General features: G+C 37.6%; 1 pseudogene; it reads left to right on the top strand.

Annotated features, from left to right (window-relative positions):
- Positions 1 to 16,485: 16,485 nt before the first annotated feature.
- Positions 16,486 to 17,082, top strand: LOC149167766 (calmodulin-like protein 3 pseudogene; annotated as a pseudogene).
- Positions 17,083 to 17,365: the final 283 nt, after the last annotated feature.

The following is a 17,365-nucleotide window of genomic DNA, read 5'->3' on the forward strand; positions in this document are numbered from 1 at the left end:
TACTGAGGATTTACTTATCTTTGCATATAATGTTTATAAAATCGTCTTATAATATCACAAAGAATTATCTAGACAGTTCCTAATTGTATGACCATTTAGTAAGCAAAATCGTATCTATACACAGGAATAAGACCTAACAATCTACACATAAAAATATTTATAGCAACACTCAGGATAAATGTCTAGCAATTATATATAAGATTTCTTTCACTTATCTGGACCGTTGTTTCCCAGATTTTTCTTCTATGTTAGTCCACAACCAGAACTTGCCTCTAGTTTCTTTTCCTCCCAACCTTGAGACTATTATTTCCAAATAGTCTCCCCCTGAGTTGTTCCTGTTTTCAGGAACCTCTTCTATGAGAATTCATAGTCTCACTGCTATCTGGTCCTCATCAGACATAGCCACATGAAACTGTCTGATCCTTCAGCACAGATCTTTTTTCCTATTTTCTCCTCTGATCTCAGATACCATTATCCTCTTGATCTTCTTGAATAAATCCTCAAGAAATCAGTTAGGAACATATATCTGTTTCTCAAACTGATTAATAAGTAAAAATAGCATTTACGGATAATTGTTGCTTTATTTTAAAAAATAATTATATTCCAGAAACAATTACTTATAATTAAGAAAATAAATAGTTTGTTTGATCTGCAGTAAAATAAAATATTTACATGATCTCAGGATATCACACCAAGCATACCTTGCTTCTTTGCAACCATAACAATATATGCAACATCTAGCATACATATATGTTCATTTGCATACATTATTGCTCTTGTTCATATGTGCATACATTACATTAGATGAAGTATCAGTCTAAAAGTGCCCATGAAATTTTCACGTAATTTCCATGTAATAATATGTAAACCAATTAAAATCTTTTAAATTTAAAAAGAGGTACATGTAAATATTTTGGAGGAAAAAGAAGAAAATGTACTTTTTTCACTTGTATTTTTAGCATATCTCCTTATAGGTTTACCCATATTTCAAGTGTAGACACTTGTTGGATGCATAATTAAATTCCACAGCCAACGAGTACGCATTATGCATACTTTTGAGAAGACCCACATTGATAATGTAATGTCCCTTCCTAAATTAATTTGGAACATAATTAATCTCTACATTTTGAGACCAATTTTGGAGGAGATGGGGCTCATTCGATTTTATTAGGAAACTTAGACTTTAGTAGCAAGTTATTTTTGTTTGGTTAAGTTATGTGTGGGGGTCACCCACACTAGGAAAATACACACTCCCTAGTTCGAATTGTATGAGAGGGGAAGTCAATGGTTAAGTGAGGGACCCACGATGGAGGGAAAATGGAGGGAAAAGAGCTCCAAGAAATCTATAAAAGGAAGGCAACACTCCTCATTTGATCATCTTTTGGCATATCTAGTTTCTCTTTGGTTGCTCATGCTGCTTGTTCGAGTCACTTGTTGTTTAGCAAGGGTTCTTCAAGCAGAGAGCTCACCCTTTCTTCGGGGGACTTCAAGTGCCACCCTAGAGAGGTTCATCTACCTTCTTTCGGAGGAGGTTTTCATTGTGATTTCCAATGGTTGTATCTAGTGTCTCTAGATGGTGTGTATTCTTGGAAGATGCAGTGAGGAGAGATCGAGTTGTGATTTTGATATCTTTCAGAGGAGATTTGGCCGGGAGAAATTCTAGAAGGGAGGCTTGGGTGTTTTGTTGCATTTTGGGTGAGTTTTGGAGCTGAGAGAGAGAGATTCCATTCAGTGGGGTTTTCACACTTCCTCAACCAGCATAGAGGAAGAATATTGTGCACACGTGGGAGGTGGATTTTCAGCTATTGAGGTTCATCCTTGTCGGGAGAGACAAGGGATACACTAGTGGAGGTGATTGCTTCTTTTCTGGAGCATTGGAGGAGGATTTTGTTGGTATATTTGTAGGTCGTGAGCTACAACCATCTTGGAGGGCATAGGACCTCTTGGGGGTCAATTTTGGGAGGTCGAAACCAGACCAAACCATTTATGGTTTTTGGTCAAGGATCTTGGGGTTAATTTTGCAGCATTTTCTGAGCACTAGAGGTGGGGTTTTTCGTAGTCCCTTTTCAGCCAGCAGTGCAGTTTTTTGGGCAGCACAGAGCATCATTGGAGTAGTTATTAGCAACATTTGAGATTATTGTTTTATCACCTGGGTTCTATCACGCTTGTCATTTAGGCAAGCCTAGTTGCACTTCTGCATACTATTGTACTTGCTCCATTGGATTAATAAAATGGCTCGGCTAGTTCTTGCTTCTGGAGTTTTATGTGTATTTGTTGAATGTTTAAAATTTATGGTGTTGTTCTTGTCTTTGCTTTACATATCATTGTTTATCCAAGTTTGGAACATTACAGTGGTATTAGAGCTCAAATCTTGGCTCAGCCGTGGGGGATTTTCCTATAAGTGAGGAGGATCAACATAATATTACTTACAGGAAGCAAAGGTACCGGAGCAGGGAAAGGGAGTTGGAGATCAATCCAGACACAGAGGACTGCGGGAAGGAAGTGGCAACATAAGACATGGGGAAGTCTAAGAGCAGAGAAGAGATTTCCTTTGACAACTCTAAGCAATTTAGCAAAGGGGAAGAAGGAGATGTTGGATGAGATCAAAATGCAGAAACGGGAGCAGAGCACTCACCGGGAGCTTCTATTTGGAGAGACTTCGGAGGCCTCTCAACAGCTTGATCATCTTTCACCCGCTGCACACCATCCATCATCGAGTGGGCCAACTCAAGCCACTTTACCTTCTTTCTTACCTTTGGCACAAGGTGAACCGGGAGGAGTTGAGGATCAATCAGTTATGGGGGAGCATTTCAGGGAGTGGCAGTCAATGGGAGAAGATTTCAGAGAAGCACTATCTTTCAGAGACTTTTTCCAACTCAAATGGAATGAGAAGGGGAAGGGCTATGGATCCTATGGTACGCATAACTATGAGCTGCAACGCACCATTGAGAAGATTTAATTTCCCACCTACGATGGCACTACCAAGTGCACAACACATTCTTGGGTGGAGAAGTTGGACACATATTTCTAGCTCAAGAGGATGACGGAGGTAGAGGCCATTAAAATGGTCACATTACATTTGGAGGGGGAGGCACACGACTGGTGGTTTCATGGCTTGTCCACTCTAGGGCATGCCAACTTGACCTCATATGAGGACTTCACGCGAAGAGTAGTGGATCATTTTGATCGAAGGGATCTGGAGGCTCACTTCAGGGAGTTGACCCGGCTTAGGTAGACAGGACATCCCGAGCATTATATTTCAGAGTTACTGAGGGTCTCAGTCATGGTGCTAGATTTGTCAGATGCTAGGAGAGTATACACATTTGTGGAGGGGTTGATAGATCCACTGTTGAGACTAGTGAAGTCATGCAGACCGTCTACTCTACTAGAGGGGGCCATCCCCAAGACCCATGCACCCTTTCCTCCATGAAATCCCTACCCTCAGAAGGGAAGTGACACTAGATTGCCACCACCACAGAGAGAAGCCCAAGGGCGAGGAAATTTGGATGATGAGACCAGGAGAGACCTCAGGAGGAGGAAGTTGTGTTTTACATGTCGAGAACCATGGGCACTAGGCCATCGATGCAAAGCTAGCAAGTCCCATTACATCGAGGTCTTCTCGGACAATGATCAGGAGGATGAGGTGGAGTTGGAGCTTGGTGGGGGAGACAGCGAGGATCTAACAGAGAGGGGACCACCACCACCACCACCACATGGGGGAGCACTTTTTGCACTAGCTAGGGGAGTCCTAACTTCTTTGTGTAGGGTTCCCAATTTTTTTACCATGAGGATCAGAGGCAAAGTGCAAGGGAAACGTGTCTCAGTTTTAGTAGACATTGGGGCCACCCATAATTTTATTGATGCTCAGATGGTCCAAAGGAGGGGCATCACCATTGCAGAGTTTAAGGGGTTTTCAGTTATAGTGCTAAGAGACAGAACTATGCAGTGCACTCAATATGTTCCCGCTCTAACAGTGACCATGGGGAACTATTCGATGATAGACCACTTATTCGTGATGGGTTTCCAATGACTATATTCCCTTGGCCGAGTTACCAACGATTGGAGGCAGCTCATGATGGAGTTTACTAGGCCGGATGGTAAGCAGGTGGTTCTTTGGGGCATGCATTTGTATCCTCCACAAAGAGTTTCAACCCATACGATGGAGGCCGATTTGAGGCATGGAGACATAGCATGGGTAGTGGAGCTGAGGATTTCAGAGGTTGGGGGAAAGGCCAACCCTCCACATTCAGACAAACTGACGATATTGGATAGATATCCAATAACTTTTTGGAGACAAACCACCAAGACAAGCACCTGACAGGGGGTTCGAGCACACTATAGAGCTGGATCATGGTGTGTAGGAAATCATTACTACACCCTATATGCATCCCAAAGCCTATAAGGATGAGATTGAGAGGGCCCTCAGAGAGCTGTTGGCATTGGGCCACATCAGACTGAGTTCTAGTCCATTCACTTCTTTAGTCGTGCTAGTGAAGAAGAAGGATGGGACTTTGCGCATGTGCATTGACTACAAGGCCTTCAAAAAGAAGACAATGAAGAACTGGTATCCCATTCCACGTATTAATGAGTTGATGCACAAACTTAGAGGAGCCAAGTTCTTCTCTAAGATAGATCTGTGGTGTCGGTATCATCAGATTCGGGTGAGGGAGCAGGATATTCCGAAGACAAACTTCAAGTGTAATTCTGGGAATTTCGAGTTCTTGGTCATGCCTTTTGGGTTGACCAACGCACTTGCTACCTTTCATTCATGCATGAACCATGTGTTCAAAGGTCATCTAAGGATATTTGTACTAGTGTTCTTTGATGACATCTTGATCTACAACAAGACGTGGGAGGAGCACCTGCAACATCTAGAGACAATGTTGTGTATCTTGGAGGAGCAACAGTTCTACGCCAAGATGTCCAAGTGCGATTTTGGGCTGATAAAGATGCTCTACTTGGGGCACATCATAGGTGCAGATGGGGTCAAGGTGCACGAGGAGAAGATCAGGGCCATTCGGGATTGGCCAGAGCCTAGAGATGTGACAATGTTGAGAGGATTCTTGGGCATCTGTACTTATTATTGGAAGTTCATTAAGGATTCTCACAGTTGGAAGTACGCCTTACTGGTCTGACTAAGAAGGGGGATTTTGCATGTACGGATGGAGCTTAGGAAACATTCGATTGCCTCAAGGAGGTTATGAGTTGTTTCCTAGTATTAGCACTCCCAAATTTCACACTACCTTTCACATTAGAGTGTGATGCATCGGGTGAGGGGATTGGGGAAATCTTGTCCCAAGGAGGGCACCCCATTTCTTTTGAGATCCGAAAGCTCCTACCACATCAGAGGTCGTATTCCATATACGACAAGGAGATGTTGGCCATAATGCATGCATTGGCCAAGTTTAGACAGTACTTGATCGACAACCAGTTTTAGGTGAAGATGGATCACAACAATCTTTGCCACTTCTTGGGGCAACATGGCTTCAATGATAGATAAAAGATATGGGTTAGCAAGGTGCAAGCCTACAATTTTGATATTGAGTATGTGTGGGGAAAGCACAATGTGGTGGCAGATGCACTATCCAGGAGACCCGCAGGACTTTCACTCATGAGCATTTGCCATGAATGGAAGGCACGGTTATAAGTAGAGTACTCCAATGCGAGATCTTGGAGGGTATCTATGTGGATGAGCACTACAGGGTGATGGACAAGGTTATTTACTATAAAGGGCACATTTTCTTGGTTTCGGGGTCCTAGTTGAGGGAGTGCATCCTTCGTGCATCTCATGATTCTCCTTTGTTTGGACACCAAGGGTTTTGGAAGACCTATATGGTGGTGAGAGAATGCTTCACCTGGAAGGGCCTCAAGAAGGGCGTGTTGAGATATGTGCAGGAGTGTGAGGATTGTCAGAGGAACAAGGGGGATTTGACCCATTCAAAAGGACTATTGCAACCTCTTCCCATTCTTGAGGGGAAATGGGAGAGTATCTCTATTAACTTCGTCAAGGGGTTCCCTCAGTGTAGGGGAAGGATGACATTTTTGTGGTGGTCGACCGACTAACGAAGTTTGCACATTTCTTTGCCATTCTGACATGGTATTCAACTTCACAGGTAGCAAAGTTCTTCTTTAAGGAGTTCTTTCACCTACATGGACTCCCTAAGACTATAGTCAGTGGCCGAGATAGGTGATTCATGGGGGGATTTTGGTAGGAGCTTTTTTAGGCTATTTTGCACCGAGCTCACCTCGAGCACCAATCACCATCCATAGACTGATGAACAAACAGAAAGGGTGAACAAATTGCTAGAGGGTTATCTTAGGAACTACGTGATAGGGAAATAGAAGGCTTGGATTTGATAGTTGCATTAGGGAGAGTATTGTTACAACAAAACACATCGTATGTCCATAGGTATGACTCATTTCCGTGCTCTATATGGTTATCATGCTTTATCTTTTTCTGACATTGTTTTTGGAGACAATCGGGCCCCAAAGGCCAAAGATTGGGTCCTAAAGAGCCAAGATATCCTCAAGGCTCTTAAGGATAATTTGCAGACAACTCAGAATCAACAGAAGATGTATGCTGGCAGGCATCAGGTGGAGAGGCATTTTGAGGAAGGGGAATTGGTGTACCTTTGATTGTAGCCACAATATTTTCCATGTTTCATGCCTCAAGAGGGTGTTGGGGCAACATGTTACAACAGTTGTGGAGTTGCCTCCACTTGATGATGAGGGGCACCTGGTTTTAGAATTGGAGGCCATCTTGGAGACTAGGGAAAGGAAGCTCAGAAGCAGGATAATTAGAGAATACTTGGTGCATTGGAAGAGCTTACCAGATGAGGATGCTACTTGGGAGGGTGAGCACATACTTGAGCATCTAGCATTGAAGTTGCTTGGGGACAAGCAACATTTGGGAGGGGAGGATTGTAATGTCCCTTCCTAAATTAATTTGGAACATGATTAATCTCTACATTTTGGGGCCAATTTTGGAGGAGATGGGGCCCATTCGATTTTATTAGGAGACTTAGACTTTAGTAGCAAGTTATTTTGGTTTGGTTAAGTTATGCGTGGGGGCCACCCACACTAGGAAAATACGCACTCCCTAGTTCGAATTGCATGAGAGGGGAAGTTGATGGTTAAGTGAGGGACCCACGATGGAGGGAAAACAGAGGGAAAAGAGCTCCACGAAATCTATAAAATGAAGGAAACACTCCTCATTTGATCATCTTTTGGCACATCAAATTTCTCTTTGGTTGCTTGAGTTGCTTAGCTGAGTCACTTGTTTTTTAGCAAGGTTTCTTCAAGTGGATATTTCACCCTTTCTTCGAAGGACTTCGAGTGCCACCCTAGAGAGGTTCATCTACCTTCTTTCGGAGGAGGTTTTCATTGTGATTTCCAGTGGTTGTATCCAATGTCTCTAGGTGGTGTGTATTCCTGGAGGACGCAGTGAGGAGAGGTCGAGTTGTGATTTTGATATCTTTCAGAGGAGCTTTGGTCGGGAGAAATTCTGGAAGGGAGGCTTGGGTGTTTTGTTGTATTTTGGGTGAGTTTTGGAGCTAAGAGAGAGAGGTTCCATTTAGTGGGGTTTTCGCACTTCCTCGGCCAGCATAGAGGGAGAATATTGTGCACACGTGGGAGGTGGAGTTTCAACTATTGAGGTTGATCCTTGTCGAGAGAGACAAGGGAAACACTAGTGGAGGTGATTTATGCTTTTTCGGAGCATTGGAGGAGGATTTTGTTGGTATATTTGTAGGTCGTGAGCTTCAACAGTCTTGGAGGGCGTAGGGCCTCTTGGGGGTCGATTTTGGGAGGTCGGAACCAGACCAAACCATTTCTATGTTTTGGTGGGTTTTGGTCAAGGAGCTTGGGGTTAATTTTGTAGCATTTTCTAAGCACCAGAGATGGAGTTTCTAGCAGTCCCTTTTCAGCGAGTAGTGTAGTTTTCTAGGCAGTGCAGAGCATCATTGGAGCAGTTATTAGTAGCATTTGAGATTATTGTTTTATCACCTGGGTTTTGTCATGTTTGCCATTGAGGCAAGCCCATGTGCACTTCTTCATGCTATTGTACTTGCTCCATTGGATTAATAAAATGGCTCAACTAGTTCTTTCTTCTGGAGTTTTTATGTGTATCTATTGAATGTTTAAAATTTCTGGTGTTATATTTTTTTTTTTGCTTTGCATATCACTGTTTATCCAAGTTTGGAACATTACAGATAAAAAATAAAGATACATTAAAAAAATCGTGTTGAACATGATTTTTTAATGTATCTTCATTTTTTATCAATGTGGGTCTCATCAAAAGTATGCATAATGGGTATTTGTTGGATGTGGAATTTAACTACGCATCCAACGAGTGTCTACACTTGAAATTTGGATAAATCGATAAGGAGATAAGCCAAAAATACAAGTAAAAAAAAGTAAATTGTTCTTTTCCCTCCAAACTTCATAATTCTTATTTTATTATTTTAACAATTATTTTATTATTTTTCCTTAGGAGTCCATTTTTAGGCTAAAATTTCCTCTAATGATTATGCAATCAACTCGACATGCCTTTCCATATGATATAGTAATGAACAATTCAATAACAACATAAGCATATGCCTTGCTGCTCAGAAGCATCACAACTCCTCGTCAAATGTGCATCCATCAATAAAAACAACAAGAATACCCAAGCCATCAAACATAACAAGTCAATCATCATGTATCAATAAATCTCCATCTCAACAACATCTACAATACATAGTCAACCTTACAAAGCAATGTACACATAATGTTCAAATCAACATCACGTATGCATCATAATGTACACACAATGCCATATCTTTGTTCTATTGTTGTTGCTCCTTTGTTGTTCCTCTACTATCAATGACAACAATGCCATCAAATCCAAAGTAGTGGACCCCGTTCCATGCACCCACAATCCCTCGGGCTATGCTACTACCCTCTAGGACTCCAATACAAGATGGCCACATAGTCTCAAATCCCTATGCCCCTGAGGGTTACAACTACCCTAAGGAGTCTCCATATACCCTCTAGGCCTCAAACTAAGGAACTTGTCCCCACACTTCTCCCTCTAGGGATCTAACTTTCTAAAAGGAAACCAAATGAAAAGTGTACATCTAGATCCACCTAGGATCCATAGGTTAACAATTTCATAGGATCACGCTCTCCTAGAGCAAGTCTAGTAGTCATATTGAATGAGAATAATGGAAAGAATGATGGGAATTACACTAAAGTCCCCACTTTTATATGCATGTGCCCTTTTTAACATGTAACACCTCAAGAAGCCCTTTTTTCCACTTTAGGATCAAAGCATGTACATGTTTGACTTTAGACTCATTTTAATAATGGCTTAGCTGCCTAACTTAAGCCCATCACTAAGCCCTTAACCCCCTCTCCTACTCATGGAATCTTAGCCACCCATACTCACTTGTCTAACTTGGTCTATAGAAGTGATGTGTTTTAATTAGTATAAGTGTGATTACGTAACTTGACTCTTTGGCCTTTTAGCACATACGCTCACCAACCTAAAATCACATAGGTACTCCATCCTAAAAAAATATATACATAGGCATACTAGCCCAAAACACATATGTAGATATCAAGACACGGGACCAACACATCCTGGTTCACTAGGCTAATAAAGATGTACAAATACAAAGGTGTTCACACTAGGGGTGTTATACATTTTTTGGATTCTAAACTACGAATGGTTGAAAGGAAAACAATTTATGTGAATTTACATGTTTCCCATTCCCTTTTTAATGAATTTTTCTCAATTCATGGGTTTGTGGAAACGTTGGCATATGTACAATGCTAATTTTCGTTGATAGTTCACTGCTACAACCATTCTCCCTCTTGTTGTACGTTGGTTGAGTGAAGGGAATGGATGCAACCTTTGTAGACACCTTTGGAATGTTGTACTCACTCCATGGTATACACAAAATTTATGTCAGTTGTATAATGTAGTATTAAGAGCACATTAAGTATGCTATAATACCTTCCCTTAGTCTCGCCAGAAGCATCTAGGTAAATTGGGTTGTGGGTGGGAAATTAGGATATACAAACATATAGCTTGCATAGCTTTGGTTTTTATTAGAAGGAACTCTATGCATAGATTGCACACAATATACTCAGTGACAATAAAGCATTTGAAGGGATAACAAAGTTTTGTCTCATTGAATTTTTCATTATAGTTTGCCATTAAAAAATAGAGCAGTGTTATATTGTGAAAGCTTTTGAAATTTGCACTCATAGATTTGTGGTTTTAAGCATTTTTTTTAGTCAATTGAGCAAATAATAAATCAACATTGGCAAAGGGAGAGAAGATGGATTATAGTTGCCAAAGAAATTGAAAAGAACAAGAATATTTTCACATAGTTTAAAGTTCAAATTGACTATCAATTTTTTAATTGCAAACATTTAATACATTTTCTGTAAAGTATCCATATTGGAGAAATAGACAGGTTATATACCTATTGTTTATGAATCAATTTCTCATAGTAATTAAGTCTCGTTGAGAGAAAACATTGAAAGACTAGATATTCTATCAATCACCTTGGGGATTTCCCTCCTTATTGTTGCAACTAACAATAAATTATTGCAATGAACATGCAGTATTTATATGGATAAAGAAACTTGCATTAAGAAAACTATTTGTTACACTAAACTTCATGAGGGTGCTCAAATTACATATTTTTTTAGGGATTGGAATTGTGAAGTTGTTTACATCCAAATATAGAACCATCGATCAAAACTCCCCTAAACACTTACACCTTCTACCACTTACCATATTATTTGTCAATATTAGTAGGGTGAGGTTTTTGTAATTGATGAAGATGTTTTTAATGCCCCCTTACAAAAAAATGTTCTCCAAATCAGTCTCACTAAGAGATTTTGCCTTGCAAAGCTCTAGATGAATGTATCAAGTTAGTTGATTGTTACTCAAGGTTATATGGTTTACATAAGATAAATATCCAAAATTTGGAGGGATTCACCAATGGTTTGTAGCTAGCAAAAAGACGACCTGCTTCCTCCGGTTTCCAAAACCATGGAGGGAGAGTCCCACTAAACTAGGTTTTATATATAAAGAAAGGTAGCCTAGGGAGATCTACTAGAGTACCCAAAAGAAAGCCAATCAAGAAACTGAAGGAGTGCATCAAATATCTAGGTTTTGTGCATTTTCCCAATTCATAAGGGATTTTTCCATTGAATTCTGTATTCACCATATTTGAAATGGTGATATTGTTCAAATTTCCCATGGCTTTAGGAATAAGATATGGTCATGGATTTTTGAAAGGTTTAGCTTATCGAGGAACTTTGTATTAGATATTTCATCATGAATGGACCTTCTAAGGGAGCAAGAAATCAAATTTTACAAACTCTCCACATTTACTAGCATACCAATTTTTATAGGAAAAAGCCTAAAACTTTTTTACTCCAAGATTACATGTTACTGAAAGTCAAGAGAGACCAATCATGTTTCTATATATGGGGGATAATGTCTGAAAGAGAGTCATTCAAAGATACCCACCTCCTTAGCTTCTCAAACTCAAGTGCAAAACTACATGTAATGTGATTGTTGGCCAAACAATCATTGGTGTGTTTCTAGAGAGACTATTGCCTCTAAGTGTCATGTATCTCAAATCAGAGAGGGCACCAAACTCTATGGGTATGCTTCCAATGAAGAAGTTTGAACCCAACTACATCTCCAAGCAAGAGTGCAACCCAAACTCTAGAACCAACATGCATGATGAATCACTGTGTTGGGATGTGACTACAATAAATTAAACTCACAAATGGAAAGAGTGACATTGTAGAACAAAATGTATTACCACCTCCCCCACCCCCTTTTCAAATCAACAACATCAACAATGTAGAGCCAATCAATGGGCATAAAAATAATTATTAAATAAATTACAAAATTACAAAAAATGATAACTCTACACTAAATTATAGGTACCCAACAATTGAGTAAATATATAAATTGACTGTATGTCTACAAAGTCATAACAATTGTATTTGTTTTAGTTTGGCATTTTCATTTATAATTTTATGGATTTAATAATTTATATTTTTGTAATAAATCATTTTATTTCAAAGTGAATTGGTACCAAAAAATCCAATAAATATATAAATTGATTGTATGTCTACATAGCCATAACAATTGGATTTGTTTTACTTCTGGAATTTTCATTTATAATTTTATGGATTTAATAATTTTATATTTTTGTAATAAATATTTTATATTTTAAAGTGAAATGATTTTATCCTAATGTAAGCCTACACAGCATCAAGGTGTTCTATTAAGTCACTCCATAATAAAAAGGTCATTCTAAATCTTATGGGCATAGATCTAGGCATCAAAGTGTTCTATTAAGTCACTCCATAATAAAAAGTGATTCTCAATCTTATAGACATTTATAGACCTAAATCTAGACATAAATATGACCTAAATCAAATAACTTAAATAAATTTCACAAATTACAAATTATTCACTAATTTATAAAACAAAATAATCCAAAAAAAAACTTTTATAATAATATAAAATTTATTAATATTAATATATTTTTCATTTAATATTAAATTTATTAATATTAATATACCTTCTATTTAATATAAAATATATTAATATTAATATTAATATTAATATATTTTTTATTTCATATAAAAACCAAATTATTTTTGTAACATATAAAAATTAACTAATTCTATCAATATAATATTTTATGTAGATATTAATATTTATATATTTTTTATTTCATATAAAAACCAAATTATTTTTGTAACATATAAAAATTAACTAATTCTATCAATATAATATTTTATGTAGATATTAATATTTATATATTTTTTTATTTCATATAAAAATCAAATTATTTTTGTAACGTATAAAAATTAAGTAATTCTATCAATATAATATATAATATTTTATGTAGATGTAGCATTTTATGCCGAACTTAATTTAAGTGTTGAAAAAAAATGACTTCATGATCTACTAAAATAATAATAATAATATCTATTTTTAAGGTCAGAGAGAGCCAAGCCAGACACCAAATTGGTGTATGAAACCCCCTTGTTTGTGGGACAAGGGACCCACCTCCGCGCAGCGATTTGACTGCTTAGTCTACAAGACATACATACTCTACCCCCTCTAATTTTGAACTTGTGACCTCTTAGAAAGAAACACATGCTCTTAACCATTAAACCCACTCAACTAATTCTCAAGACTGTATGTTTGAAAACATATTAAATCCCTCAATCAATTAACTTTACTCTAAGAAAATAAATACAATCTAACATTGTTCATTATTTTTTCGCTCATTTCACTGTGCCCGGTAACCACGCATTGTCCCATGGTAATTGCATTCACTATTTTTGTGCGTTGTGGGTAGCGAGGACCTCCAACTCTAATAATGAACCATGCGCCTATTAACTAGTGCTTGTGTTTATTGTGATTAGTCATAGCTTCAAATTATAATTATGTGTTGTTCGAAATTTATTAACATATATATTATTATTATTATTATTGCTGATTTTTTTTTAATTATTTAAATATGGATCACAAGGATTTAAATTTTAAAATTATTAAAATAATAAAATTATATACCAATTAATTTTAATCTTTAATGTTTCTTTATTAGATTTGAATAAAAATCTTAATAAAAATTAAAACTCTATGACAAATTAATAATCTATATTTCACTATTTACAAAATGGCATTTTCCAATAATAATTATAATAATTATGAATAATATTATATCTGTACACTATAGTTCATAATTTAAAGATACAATTTTTTTTATTTTGGATGTTTTTTATAATTTAAAAAAATCATCTGTTTTGGTAAATGAAAATATTTCATTGTAAAATTGTATTTTTAAATATAAAAATAAATTTAATTTTCTCAAAAAAATTTGGACGTTTAAATTATATAAATTAAGTATAATTTTTTCAATTTCTAATTAAACTTTACACCAAATAAACCCAAAAAATTTACCCCAAAATAATCCAAAACCCTATCATTAAACTATTGCTTATAAATAATAGTTGATATTAACTATTGCTTATAAATAATAGTTAACATTCATTGTTAGTAGATATCTATTGGTAGTAGTTAAACATATATATATATATATTCAAAGTAGATTTCTCTCTTCATGCTTAATTCAAGGAAGAAGCACATAGTACAACATATTTGAGTATAATTCACATAAATTTGGATAACCATATATACATAGTTAATAAGACTTGAACCGAGGAGGAGAGGTTATCATTAAACCCTCTCAACCACCTCACATACACTCAATTGACTAAACACACACACACACAATCCCTTGAATACACTCAATTGACTATATATATATATAATGAAGAGAATTTGTAGGTCTGTTATCTATCACCAAATGGAGCTGCCACTATAGCCTAATGCAACAACCCACATGTTTTGTTAAATAACTAAACCATGAAGATAATTGGTAGCCCTGTCATCTATCGCTAAGTGGAGCTGCCACTATACCCTTGAGCCTAATGAAACAAGCCACATGCTTTGTTAGACAAGTAAACCCACCTTGGGCATATCCCTTATATTGATTGACAAACACCTTCCAATAAGACAAATCCACAATTCAACCTAACCCCATGAACTACCCTTTACATAACTGTTAATGACATTAACATGCATAGTAATGTGGGTTAGGACTACATTTCACCACTTATAGATATTATATGTGTAATGACATTTTCCAACAACAATTATCATAATTATGAAATGTGGATCATATTATATGTGTATACTATATATATATATATTAGATTTCCCTTTTCGTGCTTAATTCAAGGAAGAGGATAATGCACATAAATTTGGATAACCATACATACCATAGTCAAAAAGAGTTGAACCTTGGAAGGGAGGTAATCATTAAACCCTCTCATTCACCTCGGATATCCCTCAGATACACTCACTCAATTGACTATATATATATATATAATCAAGAGAATTAGTAGACTTGTCATCTATCATTAAGTGGAGTTGTCATTGTACCCTTGAGTCTAATCCAACAACCCACATAATTTGTTAGACAAGTAAACCCACCCTAGGCATAACCCTTATATTAGTTGACAAACACCTTCCAATAAGACAAGTCTGCAGTGATGAAATGAAATGAATGATTTTAATGGCATCCATGAGGCTAAGCAACCTAAGGGACCAAGAGAATAACAACCTTAACTCATCTTCATATTCCTTTCGATGTTGGATCTTCTACTATGAGTCTTGACTAGAAGGCTAGCAATCTGATTGATCTTATCTTTGTCAAATAGATGGTGCATGTTGTCAACATTTAGATTGTGTTCATACTGAATGTGGATATCCTTATACGTTGCACACTACATAACAAAGTGTCATTCCGTCTCCACCACACCCTTATCCCATGAACTAACCCATGAACTACGTCGTAGTCTAAACAGATTGCTTCTTTTCCTGGAATATCATAGAAATTCTCGCAAGATTTTGATAAAATCCGAGGATTTTTGTAAATCCAGGTTATAGCTGTCAAACTTCAAGATCTTGGGTGCCTCAAAGGTTTTTGATGGCGCTGAATCCATTTCCCCCATCGAAAAAATGATTCAAACATGTCTACTACAAGATTTTTTGAATTTTTTTTGCCCAGATTCCGGCCACTTTTGACCATCTAGGTAATTCCTCCGCCTAAGTGTCCTCCTTCATGAACTACTACCATCACATAACCATTAATGACATTAATGAGCATAGTAATGTGGGTGACTACCCTATGCGCTAGGTAGTATTGAACGACAAGCCTTATTTATTATGCTATCGAGCCATAAATGTGCAAGGGCTGTATATGTCCACTGTTGGATCGAAACAAATACATTATCCAGCGATAAACATATACCGCCCCACGCATTTATGGCTCGCATGGCTCGCAAAGGCTGTATATATCCACAGTTGGATCGAAACAAATATATTATCCAACAATAAACATACACTGCCCACACATTTATGGCTAAGTAGCATAAAAAATAAGACTTGCCATATTAAACTCCAGTGGTCGTTACACTCCCGTTATGTGACCGTTAACACGGTTAGTTAACTACCATTACATAACCGTTAATGACATTAACAAGCATAGTAATGTGGGTTAGGACTACCCTGTGCGCTGGGTAGTATTGAACTCCAATTGTCCTTGCATGGCCGTTATGTGACCGTTAACAACGGGTAGTGATAGAAGAGCTGGACTCCAATTATATTCATCTAAATAATTACCGTTGAACATTCTACCATTTAAGCGATCGGATCTCAAATATCGTTGCCATTTCCAATTCAGAACAACCTATCACAAATTCTCGACTTGACGCGCAAGGAATTCGCCTCTGTATTTGTATTCATTTGTCGCCCCCCTTTCTTCACTTCACTGAGGCTGATAACAGGCTTCCATTACTGAAAGTTTGCTTTAAATCACTGTCAAAATGTCCCCGGGCAACAGAAATTTTCTTTGTAAACAGAGCGGAGGAAGCAGTGTCTCGGGCGGCCTGTGCAGTGATTTATATGCTCCCAATAATCGTTCCGATATTGATGTGACTAAATTAGAAAACCCATCGGAATCTGCGAGGCTCCGGAGAATCTATGATGCTGTGGATGAAAATGGTGACGAGAAGCTCACGATTCAGGAGATCAGTGGCTTCCTAAAGAAGCTCGGAATGCAAATGTCGGATCAAGATGTGGAATCCATCGTTCGTCCCCTCTCCAGCAGCGAGGATGGAAGCCTCAAATTCGACCAATTCATTTCATTACACGAATCGTTGTGCCACAACATTGGATTAAGTGCTGAAGATGGGGAGGCGGGCCAATCAGCAGATGATCTGATGGAAGCGTTCAGAGTATTTGATAAGAACAGAGATGGGTACATCTCTTCTGAGGAACTGCAACAGATTCTTCACAGTCTGGGATTGGGTGAGGGCAGAGACTTGGGTAACTGTGAAAAAATGATCTGCAAATTTGATTTGGACTCCAATGGGCTTCTGGATTTCTATGAGTTCAAGAATATGATGAAGTATAAAGATTAGCTTATTATATGTACCAAAGAGCCCTGCAAATATTACCAAACTAAGCGGAACGCCATGTAGAATTCGCAGAGCATGATGGGGTTTTCAGACAAATGCCATTGGAAAGTGCCTAGGATTATTGATTTTCATATTTATTTTTTCAAGTGATGTATTTTCATCCCGGTGAATGAAAAGCAAATTTATGATGAATTGGTATTAAATGGACGGGGTTATATATGCTTATTGTTGGATTAAATTTTGTTGAAAATATGACCATGGGTGTTAAGTAAGTGGAGATGTATAT

Source organism: Pinus tabuliformis, chromosome 5_1 (assembly GCF_031772625.1).
Source record: "Pinus tabuliformis cultivar Carrire ecotype Pingquan chromosome 5_1, CPIR1, whole genome shotgun sequence".
NCBI lineage: Eukaryota > Viridiplantae > Streptophyta > Pinopsida > Pinales > Pinaceae > Pinus > Pinus tabuliformis.